We start from the raw sequence: 19,052 nt of genomic DNA, 5'->3' as shown, positions 1-19,052 counted from the left end.
ACTAGCCATGGCCAGGGCGAGCAAAAAAGAAGTTCAACCTGTGGTTGAATGGGGAGAAAGGTGTCCCCACTATGGAGGGTCCCAGTGAAGACGACAGAGCCTAGGAGTTACAACCTCTGATTCCAGTCCACTTTACCACTTTTGAGCTGTGTGACTTTAAGTACACGCAACCTCTGTGCGCCCCTGTCTTTTAAAATGAGGATAATACTGGTACATCTCTCACTGGGTTGCAGGAAGCCCTGAGTCTATACTTTTAACAAACTCTGCTAAAGGGGATTCTTACACTGGCAGCCCAGCCCTGGCCCTCAGCTAAGGACCACTGGTTTAGATGACCTCTTTCAGCCTTCAGTCACCGCAAGATATTCTACTGACATCCTGAAGCCTTCTTACCTTTTTATTTCCAGGGGCAGCATGGGGTACAGTACAGTGGAGGAAACTGGGCTGAGACCAGTCCTGAGTTCAAATCTCCAGTCTGCCTTCTACCAGCTGAGTACTACTGCTCAGTACTACTACTCAATACTATTAAGTACTGCTCTTGTTTGTGCTCAGTTTCCTCATGTATAAAATGGGAGCAGTCCCCTCTGGCTTGTAGAGTTGCATCAAAACTCAGCTGTAATCGCTGCAAGAGTGCTTTTCGTCAGCCTGGTTAAGAGGGAGAACTCCACTCATGGATGTTGTTACTGCGGCTGTTGATGTTACCTGATGGTCGTCGGGGGTGGGTCAGCTCCAGAAGGGCTTCTTCTGCCACTCTGGGTGAGAGCCTGCAAAGCAGAGAAGGGAAGGAGAGGAGGGATGGCGAAGCAGCGGTGGGGCGGGCAGGCAGCTCCTACAGAGGGCAGCAGGAGTGCAGGAAGCCTGCCAGGTCGTCCGGGCTGTGCATGTGTCCCGCAGAGCATCCCCAGCCAGGGTGGCCGCAGCGAGTCCATGCAGCATGGCACTGGCCCTCGGGGTGCTGGGAACATGCAGGAGTGGGGCCTGCTGCCCTCGGGACAGCTGTGGGGGTGGGATGAGGGCAGTGTGGAGAAGACATTCCATAATTTTGTCAGAGGAAAAGAGAAACCAACAGAGGGGCTGCTGAGACTTTTCTCCATCCTCCATCCAAACTCGTGGAAATGTTACCAAAAGGCCACGTAAGAACACGAGAAAGAGCACCTTGTTTTGGGGTGAGAAAGGCAGGTTTCCAGAGAGTTTATTTCGAATTATCCAATATTTGCCCCCCCAAATTTATTTTGAAAAAGGATATATCCAAAGATGATTACAATGCTTAGTTTATGAGTGACTTTTGTTTTCTTCTTTGTGCTTTTTTTATTTCTATAACGTTCTACAAAAGTGATTTAAATTAATAATATAACACAAAATAAACTTATGGAACCCTCAGAACAGCCAGAACATGTGAAGCACCAGTCTACGGACCCTCAGAGGTGGGAGCTGCGCCAAAGCAAGGTGCGGCGTGGCCCTGGCCCTCCCCCGATGACCTCCTCCCGGCAGCTTTGCCCGGTGGGGGCCCAGTCTGCTGTGCACTCGCCCTCCAGCCCTTCACATGCAGTCCCCATTACCAAACACCATCATCTCCTCCCAGAGTTCATGGAGAACCAGGCCATCGTCAGATCATCCAAACTTTCCTGCCACCCCTGGTCCTCGTTCTCAGGGATGGCCTGCTCACTTTGAGCTCCTTCACGGCACACAGGCTGGTCTTGGATGCCCATCTAGATCCTGGCCTGGGCATGGCAATGTCAGAGAGAGCTCTGGACTCAGTAGTGTGCCTGCCTCCCCTCCTCGAGAATGGCAGGAAGTAGGAAGCAGCTGATTCTGTGGTCTACCAGGGAGTCTTGGGATATGCAGGAGAGAGCAGCCTCAGCCATTAACTGTCCTAACAATGATGGCCTTGACTGTCCCATGATCTACCCTTATGGGCTCCAGCTGCCATATTTGTTCAAAATGATCCAATCACCTTGGATCAAGACTGACCACCTGACCCAGGCTAGCCAATCAAATTTCTTCCCTGGAAATTCGGCATGGGACCCAGGAAGAGGGGCAGTTTTGCCAGTGACTTGGGGACTCTGGGGCAGCCATCCTCTGCCCATCTTGTACTCAGAGTGAGAGTTGGTCTGCTGAGGAAGGAGAAAACTAGAGATTAAAAGATGGAGTGTCTTGAAGCTCCTAGTTTGCAATTCCAGGCTTTCTTCAGGCTGATACTTGGATTTTACAAAACATTCCCATAGTCATGAAATAGATGTTTTGCTTACATTGGCTTGGGGGTTCCTGTTGCAATCTTAAATCTCTGCACCATCCCTCTGGTTCACCAGGAAGTTCAGTCCATGAGTTCTTCTCCATGACTATATTGAGCACCTCCTCATGCCAAGCCCTGAGCAATCAGAGATGGGGGCTGCTCTGAAGACCTCACCATAAAGAAGACATACATGTGATTTCCAATTTCTGGAATATGGGGATATGTATTCAGATTCAGCTAAATGCCTATAACTTCCCTAGGAAGAGCCACATGACTATATTTGGAGTTTTCCTTTTAGAAGATGTGGCACATATGAAGATAAAAAAAGTAAAGCCATGAATTGATACAACTCAAACTTCTTTGAAGATTTACGACTGAGAAGGCTCTTTGACTTATACAGCAGCAAAGCCACCCTAGTGCTAAGTCAGACAGACCTCGGCTCCCTCCAACACCTACTAATGCTGGGTGAGTTACTTCACCTCTCTGACCCTCATCTATAACATGGGAGGATAATAATACCTCCTTCAGAGGGTTATGGTGATGATTAAATGAGATCATGTGTGTTAAGCGTGTACAACTATGCCTGGCACATAGTCAGGGCTTAGGAAATCTCAGTCATTGTTATCACTGCAATCGCCACCATCTGAGTATGGATCCATTGTTCTTAATCTGGCATTCACAACTTCCCAGAAGGCTACAACAACAACAACAATACCGACTAACGTTTATTAAGGGTTTACTATTCAGGTCTTTCCATGTCTTCAGCATTTTAAAAACTCCAATGGAAATCATCCTTTTAGTCCCCCGGGGGAATACCAGCTAGCAGATGTCAAGTCTCTTGGCATTGGGCTCTCTTTGTACCAAAGCAAAGAGGTCTAGCTCAGCACCTTGGGCCAGTCAGAAGCTGGGAGTGGTACATGTGTTTGTTAATACAAAAATAATTATTCTGTAATAAAGTCTGGTAGTAAAAAAAATCCCAAACATCTAGTCCATGGGCGGAAATTGATAAAGAGCCTCCTGCTAGTGAACGTGCCTGGGACCCAACGCTTAAATGGAGTGGTCCCAAGAAGCGTGCCTCACTCACACACCTGGGGAACAGTGCTTCGGCAATTTTAATTCCTGGCACTTCCCTCTCCTATGAAAAATAACATGCAGAAAGCACAGGTGTGTGAGAGTTCACGGCAGGGTAACTTGGCTGTCTTTCTAGAACATTTCTCTGAAGCAGAACCAACCTTTTTGCAAGTTGTTACTTTTCCTTTCCTGAGACACACCCCTGTATTTTGTGGCTCTCTGGGATCATGTTGGAGGACAGCTCTGTGGGTCTGTAGTGGCAAGACCACGCGTTTCTTCCACCTTGTCCTGAGTGCCAGTCTGTGATCAGCCTCCTTTACTGGCTGGTGGAGCAGGCAGAAGAAACACCTCTCACCTTCTCATGATCTGGGCATTTTTCCAAAGCCTTCTTCCAGCATCTTCCCGTTCTTCTTCATCAGGTAACAACATTCTGGAGACCCAGAATGCGGCTCCACATTCCTTCAGGTGCATACTATACCATGATTAACTTAATTCCACCAAAGCCACGTTCACAGGGCACTACTAATGTGAGACCACTAGTGACGACAGGTCAGGTCCTCTGTACTCACTCACTAACACATTCATTCTTCAAGTATGTACTGAGCACATGCTATGTGCTGAAATGACAATGGAGCCGTCTCTTCAAGCATTTTATATTCTGAACTACACCCTGGTCGCCAGAATCTGAATCAGTGAACTAACAGGTTCCAGCAGAAAGATTCATTTCTGTAAATACTTAGTGAGGCCTCCTATGTGCGTGGAGCTGGGGTGAACACTCAGGGTGTGAGAATTTAGTGAGACAAGACACTTGCCCTTGTCAAGGTCATGGCCTAGAAGGAGAAATATTTCTGCCTATAGCTGATCATAATACCCTGTGATAGTGCTGCAAGAGGTGTAAGAACAAGACACGGTAGGCCTAGAAGAAACGCGTTAATACAGCCAGAGAACGGATCCTAGACAAGGGGTCACTTGAGCAGGGCTTTGAAGGTTGAATAAGTGTTCATCAGGTTTAAAAAGAGAGAAAAGGTGTTCCAAGTGGAGGGAAACACGTGTACGAAAGTACAAAGTGTGAAGCTAGGAAGGTCAGTATGTGAAGGGTCTTGGACACTGGGCTAAGGAACTTAGGGACTAGCTGCAGGGATGGGGCAGGGCTGATAATGGGATCAGATTAGTAAACCAGAAGATGACTCGCTTATGGGGCCTCTGGGAAGGATGGAGTCGGTGAAAGACACTCCAGGCAGGAAGATGGAGAAAGGTTCCCAGGATATCCCATCCTTCCTCAGTGTATGCTCTATGACCAAGTGTTAAAGCCATTGATAAAAATGGGGCCAAACCAAGCACAAAGAATTCCTCTGCCAATCTCTGAATGACAAGATGCTTTGTTAGGGAAAGAAAACATGTACAGTTTGGAAGCCCTACATCAGAAGTGGCAAAATGGGTCAAAACTGGCCCTTGGGCTTGTTTTATTTGGCCTGAGAAAAAAAAATTCTGTCTGAATTAGGAGCCAGAAATGGGACTTTCTGGGATACAGTATTTCAAAGAGGGAGCAGCAAGTGCAGAAGCCCTGAGGCAGGAATGAGCCTGGCACCTTTGAAAGACACCAAGGTGGCCAAAGTGGCTGGAGTCCAGTGTGAGAGGAAACGGATTCAGGAGGAGGTGTTGGGCAGGGGCCAGGTCACACAGGTGTCAGAGGCCACAGCAAGAATTCAGGTTTCATTCTAAGTGGGATGGGAGGAAGTGGGGGGTTGCAGTGGTGGCGGAAGAGTCTCCCTCTGGCTGCCCAGAAGAGGCTGCATAGGGGCAAGGAGAAAGCAGGGAGACATGATCAGAGGCTGCCTGTCCAGAGAGATGATAGCGGCTTGCATAGGGGTCGCTGGATCGGCAGAAGTTGGGGAAGTGGCACTGGCACCCACAATCTATTCTGGAGGTGGGGCCCTTGGGCCGTGGGCCTTGCTGGATGATTGGCTATGAGCAGCCCAGCCCTGGACCAGATGGCAGGCAAGGGGGAGGGGAGTGTGTGGAAGCCGCCTTGGACAATCTCCCTCTGTCCCACTGCATCAGAGGCACAGGCGGCTGCATGGAGTGGGGACCTAGGCAGAGACCAAGAGGCCAGGGCTGGAGTCTCAGGGCTGCCATTGTCCCAGGCCATGGCCCCACCATGGAGTGAGTGGGGAGCCCTGAAAAGCCAGGGAAGCGAGGAGGGGGAGCAGTGGGTCTAGAAGTAGGGCCTGCTCTTCCCCTCCCCCCACCCCACTCCACTCCCTCCATGAGGCTGTGCCTGCTTTGCTTTGCTCTCGTTCTGTAATTACAGAAATTACAGAGGCTCGCTTCGACTGCAATCACTCTAGTTTGCCTTTCTTTCTTTTTGAAACTCCGTGGTTCAAGAAAGAAATTAATTTTGATTTTGGCTTCATTCCAAGGGGAAACATAATACAGTTTATTCTCTGCCTTTGGGAAAAGTGCTAGGCTCAATCCATTGGACAAGGCTTTATTGAGCATCTGTTGTGTACCCAGACTCATGCCAGCTCCTATCGAAGAAGAGCTAGCATTTATTGAGCGCCTATTGTGTGCCAGGCATTTTGCAGGAACTATGTCATCCAGGAGTCATTCCATCTATGTAAGCCAGGGCTACTTCACCCATTTGACAGATAAGGAAACAGCCTTGCCAGCCTGGGGTCTCAAATTGCCCAGTGATTTCAGGGCCTTGCTTCTCAAAGTGCGGTTCTTCAAGAGACAGCATCAGCATCACCTGAGAGCCTGTGAGAAATGCAGAATCTTGGGCCCCACTCAAGACCTATGGAATGAGAAGCTGATTTTTAACTAGGTCCCATGATTTAGGCACATACGACAGCTTCAGAAGTTGTTAAGTTAGGGATGACCCAGATTATTTCATGGGACTTCGTTCAAATCTCTGTGCAATAGGGCTAGATATCTGGCTTGCTTGAGTCCTGATTTTCTCATCTGTAAATGTGGATTTCACAGAATTGCTCTGAGAATTGCATGATAATGCATGGAAAGAGGCCAGCCAAGGGCCTGGCACACAGGAAGTGTCAATAAATAGCAGCTTAGGCTGCCACTCAAAGAGATGAATGGCCGCAAAAGTGCTTTGTAATTGAAAAATGTTATACAAAGGTGAAGACCAATTAATAGTGGATGATCAGGTACAGAAGGTTAGAGGGAGGTTGGAATTGTGCAGGACAGCCAGTGCTGTGGGCAGCGCTTGCCACGCACTGTCTGGAGATCAGGGAAAGCTCCCTGGAGAATGTGCCCTGATGGAAAGGGAGCCGCCAGAGAGGGTCTCCAAGGCCCAGCATTTTAACAAGACCTCAGAGGCCAGCCAGGCCTGTGGTGGGATGCAGGCTACAGGAGAAATGAGCTGGTTGGGACAGCTTGGGGCCTAAATGGGAGGCCTCCATTCTTGGGTCCTCAGCCCCATGCATAGTGGCGCTTAGGGCCAAGACACAACTGGCCTCCTTCCTGGTCCAGACTTGCTCCATGCCAAACCGGTGCACCTGGTCTACCATGGCATTCTATAGATGAAGAAAAAAACCCACCGAGGTGGTTGGCCCAAGGTCACACAGGATGAGAGTGGCCTGAACCTTACAGACTCCCAGCTCCCAGCCAGCCGCATACTCTTACTCAAGAGATGAAGGAAAGCAGTTTCATGCCTTGGTATAAATCCCTCAGTTGCCTCAACGTACCTGAGAGGGAATTTGCAGAAGCTGGTGTCTTTGTCAGTAGTATTTATTGCATGCCTACTCTTTACAACATCCCACTGTGACTTTCAAGTAAACTACTTATTTTCTCAAAGTTTTTGTTTTGGCCAGGTGCAGTGGCTCACACCTGTAGTCCTAGCACTTTGGGAGGCCAAGGCGGGTAGATCATGAGGTCAGGAGATTGAGACCATCCTGGCTAACACGGTGAAACCCCGTCTCTACTAAAAAATACAAAAAATTAGCCAGGCATGGTGGCGGGTGCCTGTAGTCCCAGCTACTCAGGAGGCTGAGGCAGGAGAATGGCGTGAACCTGGGAGGCGGAGCTTGCAGTGAGCTGAGATTGCGCCACTGCACTCCAGCCTGGGCAACAGAGTGAGACTTCGTCTCAAAAAAAAAAAAATGTTTTTGTTTCTTCGTCAATAAAGGAGGTCAATAGTGACCACTTCCCACTCTGTGATGACTGGATTTGAATTTTCTAGCACCGTGCTCAGTTCAGGAAGTGCTAAATACATTGAAGCTAAAATGATCATTTGTCCCATTTTGCAGATGATGGCACTAAGGCCCAGAGAGGTCAAATGACCTGCCCAAAGTCACACAGGACTTGACCCAGGCCCTCTGACTTACAGTCTGGTGCTATTTGCTTGTCTAGGAAGTGCCTCCCAGGCACTGGCCTGTGTGAAATTCCCTGAAGCCATTAGACCTATTGGGCCTCATGACCTGACCTGCCCAAGCATGCCTGCTGGATGCCAGAGGGAAAGAAATGTGACTGCATGGAGATGAGCTTGCCTAGCCTCACTGTCCTAGGACAGATGATTAAATGGAGGCTCTAGCCCTTCCCTTCTGCTCTCAACCTCTGAGAGCCTAGAAGTCAGGTTTTCTAGGATACCTCTGAAACCACAATGTGGAAGAAGGCCAGAGGGCATCCCCACCCCGACAACCCAGGCAAGAACAAATTCAACTTTGCAACTCCTGGAATATGACAGACCCATTCAATGGTGAAACAGATCCCAGGAGTATGGTTCTCCTGCTTCTGCAGCCGCCTGCAGAAAAGAAAAATTCCCCAACTTTTCATTAACAAGAGGTGAAAGAAAAAGGAGAGCTCAGTACAGGAAGGAAGTGAGCTGGACACACTTACTAATGTGCCAGGGGCCACTCTAAATGCTTTTTGTCTATTAAATTGCTTTTAGCCCCCATTTTATTGATGGGTAAACTGAGATACAGGGAAGTTAAAGTGACTTGCCAAAGGTCTCCCAGTTAGGAGCTAGGGGCTCCAAGCCTTGACCCAGGCAGCTGGGCTCCTGTGTCCAAGCTCTTAGCCACTCTGCTGTCTCTAATGGGGTACCTGTGGAACCCCCCCAAGCCTTCCATTTGGGGTGTGCAAGTATGGCCTATCCCCAGCAGCCACCTCCCTCCAGGACAAACCTCCACAAGGACAAGGCCTGCTGTTCTTTTTAAGAAACTCAAGAGAGGCTGCCAGCATAAAAGCCTCTGAGTTCTGGCTCCAAAATGGCTCCTATGGTTGTGCTGGACAAACCCTACAGGTATCCAGGGAGTCTCTGGGAGGTCACGTGGGATTCTGGCTGAGCTGTGGGGCTGGAGGTTCTAATCAGAGTCCCCAGGAGGCAGCCAGCCTCTAAGGGCAGCACTGCCCTCTTGGAGACCCCAGCTGTCTTCTAACTGCAGACATGGCCTGTGCCTTGCAGCTGCCGTGAGGAGCTGACCTGAGGAGGAAGGGCTTGACACCCTGAAGTCCAGTAGACACAGGTTTGAAATCTCACCCTAAACTTACTAGCTGTGTGACCTTATGCCAGTCCCTTCCCCTCTCTGTGCCTCAGCTTTCTTCTGTGCGCAAGCAGGAGAGTCAAACTCCGATTTCCAGCTTCACCTCACTCTGATCCAATCCTGCTTGTCTCGCTCACACCATCAGTGGTTTACTAACATCTGTTCCAGCCCCTAATTATCTGTAGTGCCCAACTGAGCACCTCATTTTGTCAAGGCAATTTTCAATCCGATCCGCATCTACTGTGCACCTCCAGGGAGATGGGCCTCACGCTGGGCGCTGAGGGACAAAGATGCAAGTTGGAGTCTGAGTCCTGCTGCCACTAAGCTCTTGGGACAGCTGGGAGATGGGCCATGGACAATCCACATCCACGGTGTAAGTTCTTCCACAGCACACAGAGAAGGAGAGGTGGCGCCCTGCCCTGGAGTCTGGGTTCAGGCAGGCAACTGGGAGGGGTAGCATTGGGTTTGGTGGAAAATGGAGCAGAAGTGGGGATATTTTAAAAATAATCACAGCTAGAGGAGCAGGACCGGACTCCTTGCTCTTAACTGCAACCCTAACTGCTCCTGGTCCATTCCAGGCAGACAGAACCAAGCCAAAATACAGAACATATTTGGAGACAGTGAGGAGTCTGGCTTGGGGGCTAGAATCTGGGGTGATTTAGGGAAATGTGGCCAGGAAGCCGCCAGTAGTAGTAAAGAACTCTGATGCAGGAAAAGAGGGCACATTTTACTCTGTAATGAGAATGATGATCACACTGAAGGCTGAGGAAGTGCTTAGTGTATTTACTGCATTTCTGTACTGCACACTGTACAGATGAGGAAGCCGAAGTTCAGACAGTCAAACAAATTCTCAGCTCCCAGACACTGCAGTTTGATTCCAAAGCCCACGTTCTTAACTATCCCTCTCCGCTGTGGGCATGGAGTGGTCACCAGGGCTGCCACCTGAGCCATGGAAGGTGGGGAGATTTGATGTGCTGGTGACTTGGCAAGATCCCCCAGCAGCTGTGTAGAGAAGAAGAGAGGAGAGGGAGCATGGGTGGAGGTTGCTGTAACAGGGCTGGTGAAAGGATGAGAGACAGTGCCTGAGCCAGGACCACGGTGGGGGCGAGGAGGAAGGCCTGGTCACCCTAGACAACGTGGCTTCTCTCCTGACTAATTACAGATTCTTCTGTCTTAGCTTCCCAGCTGCACTGTCACCTCTGCAAGAACAGGGCTCAGATCTTCCACCTGCTCTGCTTCCCCGACAGCAGGCAGCTTAAACAGTGCTAGATATGCGTGCGCTCTTCTGGGTTCTGCCCTCTATGGCAGCAGACATTGTTCTTACAAGGCCTCAGCACAGAAACGTTTGCTTCGGAGAAGGCGGCAGGTCTACAGAGCAGTGGTGTGCTGATAAGTTTTAACAACGGGCTCTTAGGAAAAAAAAACAGAAGACTCAATTTGCAGCACCTGCTGATTTCTGTGGTGTAAACACTCCCACCATGACCCGTGCAAAGTACTAATACAAGGTCATAGGATTGGGTGTGCGCCATCTGCGAGCAGGCTCCAGCACACCACTATGCCTTCAGCCTAGTTCTTCTTGTGGGGCCAGTGAGGCATGCTCTCGGGCAGAAGCTGGCCTTGCTTCCTGAGTGGTTTAATGCTGGAAACCCTCTTGATTGCTTCCTGTAAGGAAAGCCCCGGATGCCACCCCCTGGGCTGGCCCTGGAGCGCATGCTGGGGCCGGTGGGTGCCCGCAGAGATGCCTGCTGCAGGGCAAGGAACATCGCACCCTGGGATCAGATATGGGAACTTGGAGGCATCCCTTGGGTGGATTTGAAAAAGCGGAGAGGGATGGAGAGAGAGGAGGGTGGGAAGGAGGGGAAAGGAGAGAAAACGGAGTGAAAGGAGAGGAGGAAAGAAACAGACGAGGAGGCTGGGGTAAAGGAGCAGAGTGGTGAGGAGGAAAACAGGAGGAAGAAAGGAGGCACACAGGAAGGGATCAGAAAGGGGAAAGAGGAAAAACAAGGGCAGAAGGAAAGAAGGATGGAAGAGAAAACAGATGTGCCATCCACTGCTTGTAAGCTGTCCAAGGCTCCACTGTGTCAGCTCACTGAACCCAAGGAGGGAGGGAGGTAGCCTACCTTTCAGCCAAGAGAAGCCTGAGGTTGGCGGAGGCCAAGGTCAAAAGTGGCGGAGGAACTGGGATTTTTGAACCCAGGCTGCAGGGCCTCTTCCACTGACTTCCTTCAGTTGGTTCTGACTGTATTTGCTGGGGGCCCATTAGTCTCAACCTTCCATGCAGGGCAGCTGCCTCCCCACACCGGCTGGAGCACCCAACCCTGTGGTGGGTATGAGGGCAAGCCCCTGTGGAACAGGTCCGGGTGCCCTCCCTCTGCACCCTCACCACCTGTTCCAGGCTCCTTTCTTCCTCCTGCCTCTGATGGGTGTGGGACTTTCTGGAGGACTTCAGTTCCAGGGGATGCCTCTGTAAAAGCCCTGTGCTCAAACGGCCAGAAAGGATTAACTCAGACCAGGAAATAAGAGCGGCATGATGACCTTTTGCCATTCTTTTACATCACTCTTTGCCTTTTAAAACACACTTGTAAGAAGCCCGTGGGGTTAAAATAGCTGTTCATTTCTGTTCAAGATGTGCTTGGAAGGCTCCGACGGGCATTAAGATAAAGGCCCTTTAAGAACTCAGATTTGGGGAAAAGAAAACATAACACTGCAAGGGCTGCCTGAACTAAACGATGAACTAAATAAGTCACGTGCAGGAGCACAGCCCAAACGGAGAGCTGGCTTAGCGTCGCAGAAGGCACATCCAAGACAGTGGCTGCAGACAGCGCCACGGCTCTTTATCAAGCGTCCACACCTGGGACTGCATTCCTCTCTCTCTCAACAGCTCTGCAGGCTCTATCAGCCCCTTCTAGAGACAATCAGACTGAGCCCCAGAGAGAAATTGTCTGGATCAAGATCACACAAGGTCACAATAAGAACCACCAGGGATCTCAACATGGTGGTGGTTTTGGGCCGAATGGATCCCACAAATATGTTTGGCTGAGTGGTATCGGATTTGAATTTTAGAACTTGAACTTGCATGCTTTGGAGAAGGGCAGGGGTGATGTGTTTTCTAGTTTACTACAAGTTCCACCATTACTACCATCCTATCCCTGACCTCTTTACGCATTTCTGTGACCTCTCTGGCCCTCAATGGCCCCTGAATTTGCAATCCTTGTATACACAGTGCAATCTGAGTCACTCAGTAGAGCTCTTTCTCTAAGCAGTGGAAGATGGATGAGGGTTAATATCCCCTTCACTAGGGGATATGTCAAACTCTTGGGGGTGGTGAAGTTTGCAAAAGCATGTTTGGTGTTATAATTTTATATCTAGGAAACAACAAATCCTATTGTTCTCTTAATAAAAGCTCAGTTGGATTTTAAAAACTGCAGAGAGACTCTGCTTTAGAATATTCTGCAAGAATGAGGGAGGCGTGTATTTTCAGAGTCAGTTAAGGGTCAGATTCCAGGGTCTAAGATATTTTCCCACAATATAAAGGCTAATTTTATTTTTAAAAGACTTGAATGCTCACGTTCACCAGTACATCTGTTCTTGACTCACTCACTTAGCTATGGAAAGGAAATTTATGGAAAGGAAAGGAATTTTATGGTATAGAGCCCCTTGTTTTTGTAAAGTGGAAACTCCTATGTAGCAAGAACAGTCTACCCATTTGGTAAAATCAGATTATTTATTTATTTATTTAATTTTTTTCTGAGACAGGGTCTTACTCTGTCACCTAGGCTGGAGTGCAGTGGCATGATCTCGGCTCACTGTAACCTCTGCCTCTCAGGCTCAAGCAATCATCCCACCTCAGGCCCCCAGCTAGCTGGGACTACAGGCATGTGCCACCGTGTCTGGCTGAAAATCAGATTTTTATTGAACAAATTTTCTTTAAGTCCCATGAACGATAAGCAATGCCCTCTTCTGCCTGCCCCTCTCAAGGCTCCTGACAAACTTCTGATCAGTCTATGATATCCCAAGCAGGAGCTCTTCATAAGCATGCTCATTGTTCACGGGACTTAAAGAAAATTTGTCCTTCCCCAGGGGCAAGGACACCTCGTTTTGAGTTTCAGCTCCAGTTCAATGCTGTGTGACTGTAGGTTAGTCACCTACCCTCTCTGTCTAAAACAGAAGTGATAACACCTACTTCTAGGGCTGCTATGAGGATTAAATGGGAAAATATGTAGTTAGTACAGCATCTAGGACATAGTAAATGCTTGATATCTGGCAGATATTATAATAAACCACCTGATCAGGGCTTTCATTTATATTTTTAGTTAGTGATGGGAAAAAGTTCTGGGTGGAAGGAAGGCCAGTATTATCTTTTTTTTTTTGAGACAGAGTCTCGCTCTGTCGCCCAGACTGGAGTGCAGTGGCGCAATCTCGGCTCACTGCAAGCTCCACCTCCCGGGTTCACGCCATTCTCCTGCCTCAGCATCCTGAATAGCTGAGACTACAGGTGCCCACCACCACACCTGGCTAAGTTTTTTTGTATTTTTAGTAGAGACGGGGTTTCACCGTGTTAGCCAGGATGGTCTCGATCTCCTGACCTCATGATCCACCCGCCTCCGCCTCTCAAAGTGCTAGGATTACAAGCGTGAGCCACTGCGCCCGGTCCAGTGTTATCTTAACCTATACGCAATCAATATAAAGGAATGGTGGGAGTCACTGGGAGATGCTGATCAAATCAAATTCTTAGAGCAAATTGTTTATTAAACACGATTCCCAAAGTGGTATGTGTATGTATCCTGCAATTTGGCACACCCGTTAAAATCCTGGTTAAATGTCAACTGTCTTTATTTGTCCACTGAATCAGTCTCCCTGACCCCTCTCCTGCCTGCCTGGAATAGGGGTGTCAAGATCCAAGGTCTTCAGCTCATTGCCTCATAGCTTGGCATCCAGTCCCAGAAACAGCAGCGAACAAATGACCCTCTCTCTCAGGGGACCCAGAAACAGGTTGCTATCTCTGGGGGTGGATTTGCTCAAACAGGTTTGCGGAAACAAACAAAATGGTTGCTTGCATCTAAATCATCAGGATCCCAGCTCTCACCAGCGCTTTTGAAACAGCCAAATGCCTGAGTCCAGCACCCTCTTTCCGCTTCCAAAATGGAATGGGGTTGTCTGCCAGCCTGTATCTTTGCCAGCATGCAAATGATGCACTTTGGGGTTTCACAGGGTATTAACCCCATGTTCTCCAATCCCTGATTAGGAAGGTAAGTATACTGCACCAGCTGTGCTTCTAGAAGAGAAACTAGGTGTGTGGGTGAGAGTGTTTATTTTCCAAAAGCGTTTGCAGCATGGGGTCATTTAGATAGCTGGCATAGAGAAAATACAAATTCCCCCAGTGAGGTGTGCATAGAGGTTTTTAAGGACAGTACGTTTGCAGTGAGGTACACCATTCACACTCTTCAAATGCAAAATATTTGTGTATATTTTTGGTGATGGAGCTGTTCATTTGTTCTGGTGATACTTACTAGCCTGGAATGAAGAACCCTGTTATGTATCATGCTTGTACTGTGTTAGCCAGTTTCACTCTTCCAACACCACAAATTACAAGCCGATACATGGTTGGGAGTGGACCCTTTTCCTAACCTCTCCCCGTTGGTTCATAACAACAGCTGCTGGTGATTGAACTATGGCCAGAATTGGGGCTTGATGCTTTATCTGCCTCATGATATGCAGTCTCACCACAATCCTATGAGGTAGGTGCTGGTATTATCCCCATTTTGCAGATGAGGGCACTGAGGTCCAGAGAGAAAGTGACTCGCCCAGGATTACACAGTTTAGGAAGTGGCAGGGAGAGATGTGACTTTGGCTCCAAAGCTGATGCTTTTAGCTACCCTGACGTTCTGTTTTCTCCTCCTCTTGGGCTGGAATTGTCATTCCTGGCCCATCAGGACCTCCACAAGCACTTAAGACTTTAGAAAGGTCTCTGTCAACCATCCCCTGCCCCTGCAAGGCAGCCTCCTTCCAGGCCCTCCCTATAGCCTAGGCCCTCGTGTTGGTTGGAGGTGTAATCCCAGCTCTGGCTCTTTCCTGGTTGTGACCTGGGGTGAGTCACTTCACCTCTCCTCACCTGACTCTGCACCTCCATGAAGTGCAGGGAAGTATCCCATTCTGACAAGGCTGTAGGAAGGATGGAAGTAGAGGAGGCAAGTTGCCCCACCCCTACCAGTCCCACACCTCCTTCTTGGGGAAGCCTGAGTTCTAGACACGGTCCCCTCCACTCTCCTCTTGTGCTCACTCTCACTCTAGCAGCTCCCGAATCAGCATTCAACACACATCACTCTGCCTTGTGCAACGCCATTATCTCCCGAGGACACAGGCTCCGTTGTCACGGCAACCAGAGTCCTTCCACCAACTCTATTTAATAATTTCTTAACGGAGGAGCTGGGCTGGCTTGGTGGAAGGGAAAGAGCACTGCGTTAGGGGTTAGAAGCTCTAGGTCCTAGCATCTGCAAGACCTAGGACTCTTCCTCTCTAGGCCTCAGTTTACCCATCTATAACACAGGTGTGTCTGAAATGGGTGCATTTTGTAATGTTCTCTAGCCTACAAAGACCTGATAAATGGCTTTCCAGGTCCAGGAAGCTGGGAACAAGTGACCTGAGCTGCTGGAAATGAGTTGGGGGTTGGAGTGAGATTTGAGTGAGACCCACAGGAAGAACCAGATGCTGCCTTTGGTGACTACACTCTCTGCTGAATTGCCTCCAGAATGTCACTCTTCAAATGTTTATGAGGTGTCTGTGATCCTCCAGATTCAGGGCCAGGGTTGGTTAGGAGATGGTTGTTATGCCTGCAGCCATCATAGCCCTTATCTTCCCCATTTTGCAGATGTGCAAACTGAGGCTCAGAGACTGCAAAGGAGTTGCCTGTGGTGCCTTAGCAAGCGGAAAACCCAGCTCTTCATCCACGACATGCCTCGTTTCAGAACCTGGGGCTAAGCCATGCAGGAAGGTCATGTTGCTTGTACCTGGAGAAGACAGCCTGACCTGGCCCAGTCCCCTGCCCACCAATGTTGCTCTGGCCACAATCTGTGTGGTCCCTGGTTCTCATTCAAAGAACCAGCAGATAATCAAAGTAATAAAGAGGTACCCACTCTGTGTTCTTGACTACGGGACCAGAGACTCCAAAAGACAGAGCATTCCTGCTCTTAAGGAATCTACAGTTATCACTGCAAGCAGATCTTCAAAGGGCAGCAACAGCACCCGGTTTCTTTCTACAATCCAAAATAGGACCTGGCACACAGCAGGTGCTCAGAGTTTTATTCGGTCCAATTGTTTGTCCACATCTGCCCCTGAGGGTAACTAGTCTAGGCCCCCCAGGGGCCTTTAAGAAAATCTCCCAAAGCAGCCACTGATCCATGTCTCCAAGGAGCTGCTTCGGACCCTGAGCTGAAGAGGGGTCTATGACCAATGAGGGGACCCTTCCTTTGTGATTCCTGTCTAGCTCCAAGTTTGGGGAGGAGGCTGTTCTGCTCTGGCCCAGGCTGATGGCACCACTTTTAAGTACAGTCGTTGCCAGATCAGTGGCGCTATTTAACTCCTCCAGGGCTGGCGTTTTCATTTAATACCCGTGGAATAATTAACAGTGCTGCATCTGCTCTGTCATTAGTGGCATTCACTGCCATTTGGAGAAAGGGCTCTTATCTTCCTCAGTCATTAGTCTCGGGGAGGCTATTATGGGGGAAATGGAGGAGGAGAGGAGGAAGTGGGGCGTGCAACTTCCCTCCCCTTGCCTGGAGAACTGGCGCCTGGCGCAGGGAGCAGCCGATCGTCCTATCCAATGGTCCAAACCCCTTGGCTGTATGAACTGAGCATGCAAAGCCAAGAGAGGAGAAGAAACCTGCCCACGGTCCCCCACAGGCTTGAGGCCCAGCAGGAGGCAGCTCTCCCACTTCCTTCTCAGGTCTGCAAGCCCAGGCCTCGGAGCCCTGCAGCCTTGGATCTGATTCCCAACTCTGCCCCCTTGTCAGTGGTATGACCTTGGGCAACTTCTTGAGCTCCCTGAGCCTCAGTTTCCTTATTGAGGATCCTGGGACAATGCTTGTGAAGTACTGGCTTAGTGCCTAGGTCACAGGCAGAGCCCAAGACTGACAGATGTACATATCAGATCATTCTGTGTCATTATGCTGAACCAACCTGCTAAAAATGCATATGTAATACATGAGTGCATTTAAATTCCACCTTTAAAAAAATACTCTTCAGTAAGATGACTTCTTCCCTTTCCCCAGGCCTACTTTTAATTTTTTTTAAAATCATAGGTGGGTCCTTGATCTTAAGCTCTGGAAACATCTGACTTGGGCAGGAAGGGGCTTAGTCAGCTCAGGCGGCAGTGAAGCCCGGATTGCAGGCTGGCAGCTCAGACAGTGCCCAGGAAGCTGGTGGTTTTTGCTTTTGGCCACTTCTATTTTGCATTGCTTTCACTTTTTCTCAGCCCTTGCATGGCACAGCCAGAAATGGCGAATACAGAGAAAAAGCCCCTGGCTCCCCCACAGTTATCTTGTCTCAGGTGCTTTTCAGAAGCAGCGTGAGGTTGGCATCACCAAGACCTGGGTCCAAACTTGGTCTGTGCACCCCGTGGCGAGTGACTCCACCACCCTTGGGCTCAGGGTCCCCTCTGGCAGAAGGGGAGAGTAGTACCTATCGTCCAGCATCAGCCTGAGCTCAGGGACCAGTGCCCAGTAGGCCCTCTGAATTCATTGTCAGGGTCAAACTGGACAAGTTCTCTCCCCACCATCCAGCCAGGGAACTGTCAAACCCTCAGGTCTCTTGCCTCCCCCGGCACCTCATAGGGAAGCTCCTAGAACTCGTGATATTTCACAGTCTACAGCATGGCAACAGTCCAAAGGCAGAGGGGAGTGGGTCATGGCCAGGGTAAAGTGGTTTCCGTCCCATATCCCCACCCCATCCCTGCCCTCTTGTCTGGGCATGGCTCAGAAGCACAGAGCCTGCTCCTCCAGTGGGTCTGAGCTGAAGCTCACATACAAACACTCCCCACAACCTTCCTGGCTATGAAGACCTTTAGATCCTTCTATGAAATCTCATGGGGGCCCCTGGTGTTCATTTCTCCCCCAATTCACTGAGAAAAGCATTCTTGTGTGCAGGTAGGTGTTTGAGAGCAACCATCCCTTCCTCTCACTCCAGGTCTGGTTACTGCTGGGAGCCCCCAGCCAAATGATCACTCTTTGGACCCAAACTCTGGGCATAACCAAGGAGATGTTAATCTCTGGCCAGAGCTCAGGTAAGGTTAGAACAAGATGCCATGGCCCTTTTCTCCCAAACCTCACAGCCGTACCTTCCCACACTCTCCTGTAAGTCTCGATCTTTGAGTACTCTGTGCTCTACCTCCTACCAGAACTGACCTCATCTGGACTACTTCTCAAGGGGCTACCTGGTGAACCTGGATTTCAGTCTAGTAAAGGTGATTTCCATCAGCTGGGAAACTAGGGGACAGAGATGAGGAGTCAGGGCTCACTGAGCCTCAGTTTCATCTTTTGGATGGGGATAATAATGGTACTAATAACAACAATAAAATTACCTTCAGTTGAAACTCCCAGGGCTGTCACAAGCTTCAACTGAGAAAACACTTTGAAAACTGAAATTCTACGTAAGTGTTAACATGTGCGTGTAAGCACATGTGTGCAAAGGAGCCTCATTTGGGTCAAGGTCATTCTGATTTGGGCTTTATGAGAAAACTAGCTTAAAATAAAAGTCACTCTTTATTAGAGAGAGGATTCTTCTCCAGGATCTCAAGGACCATATTTTCTTCCCCTAGAATACTTCATATATGATCAAAAGAAAGAGCAGCTGCAAGAGCATTTTTAGCAAAGTATAACGTGTGGTTCTGATGACTGGGAGTATCGTGATCAGTGCTAAGTTGCAGCAAACCGCAACACTGATACCAAATGTCTTTGCTCATCTCCCTGTGGCTGCTGCCCTCTCCCTGCACAGAACCTCCTTATCAAACAACACATTCATGAAAGCAACCTGCTGTCAATGTTTCAGGGCATCTTTGACCTTGAATGTCCCTCTGGCCAGGGCTCAGTTATCTTAGGAGCTGGCGTGAGACACAGATCTTGCAGACACCAGGCCACCGACAGGTGGGCAGAGCTGCAGGTCACTGTCCAAGGCGGTCACTAACTCCTGCATCCCCAAGCCTGGCCTGTGTGCCAGGATCCCATCCAGCCCCAGTAGCCAGGGGACCCCTTTCACAGCCA

Source organism: Rhinopithecus roxellana, chromosome 1 (genome assembly GCF_007565055.1).
Source record: "Rhinopithecus roxellana isolate Shanxi Qingling chromosome 1, ASM756505v1, whole genome shotgun sequence".
Classification (NCBI taxonomy): Eukaryota; Metazoa; Chordata; class Mammalia; order Primates; family Cercopithecidae; genus Rhinopithecus; species Rhinopithecus roxellana.
Note: the sequence above shows the minus strand (reverse complement) of the source record.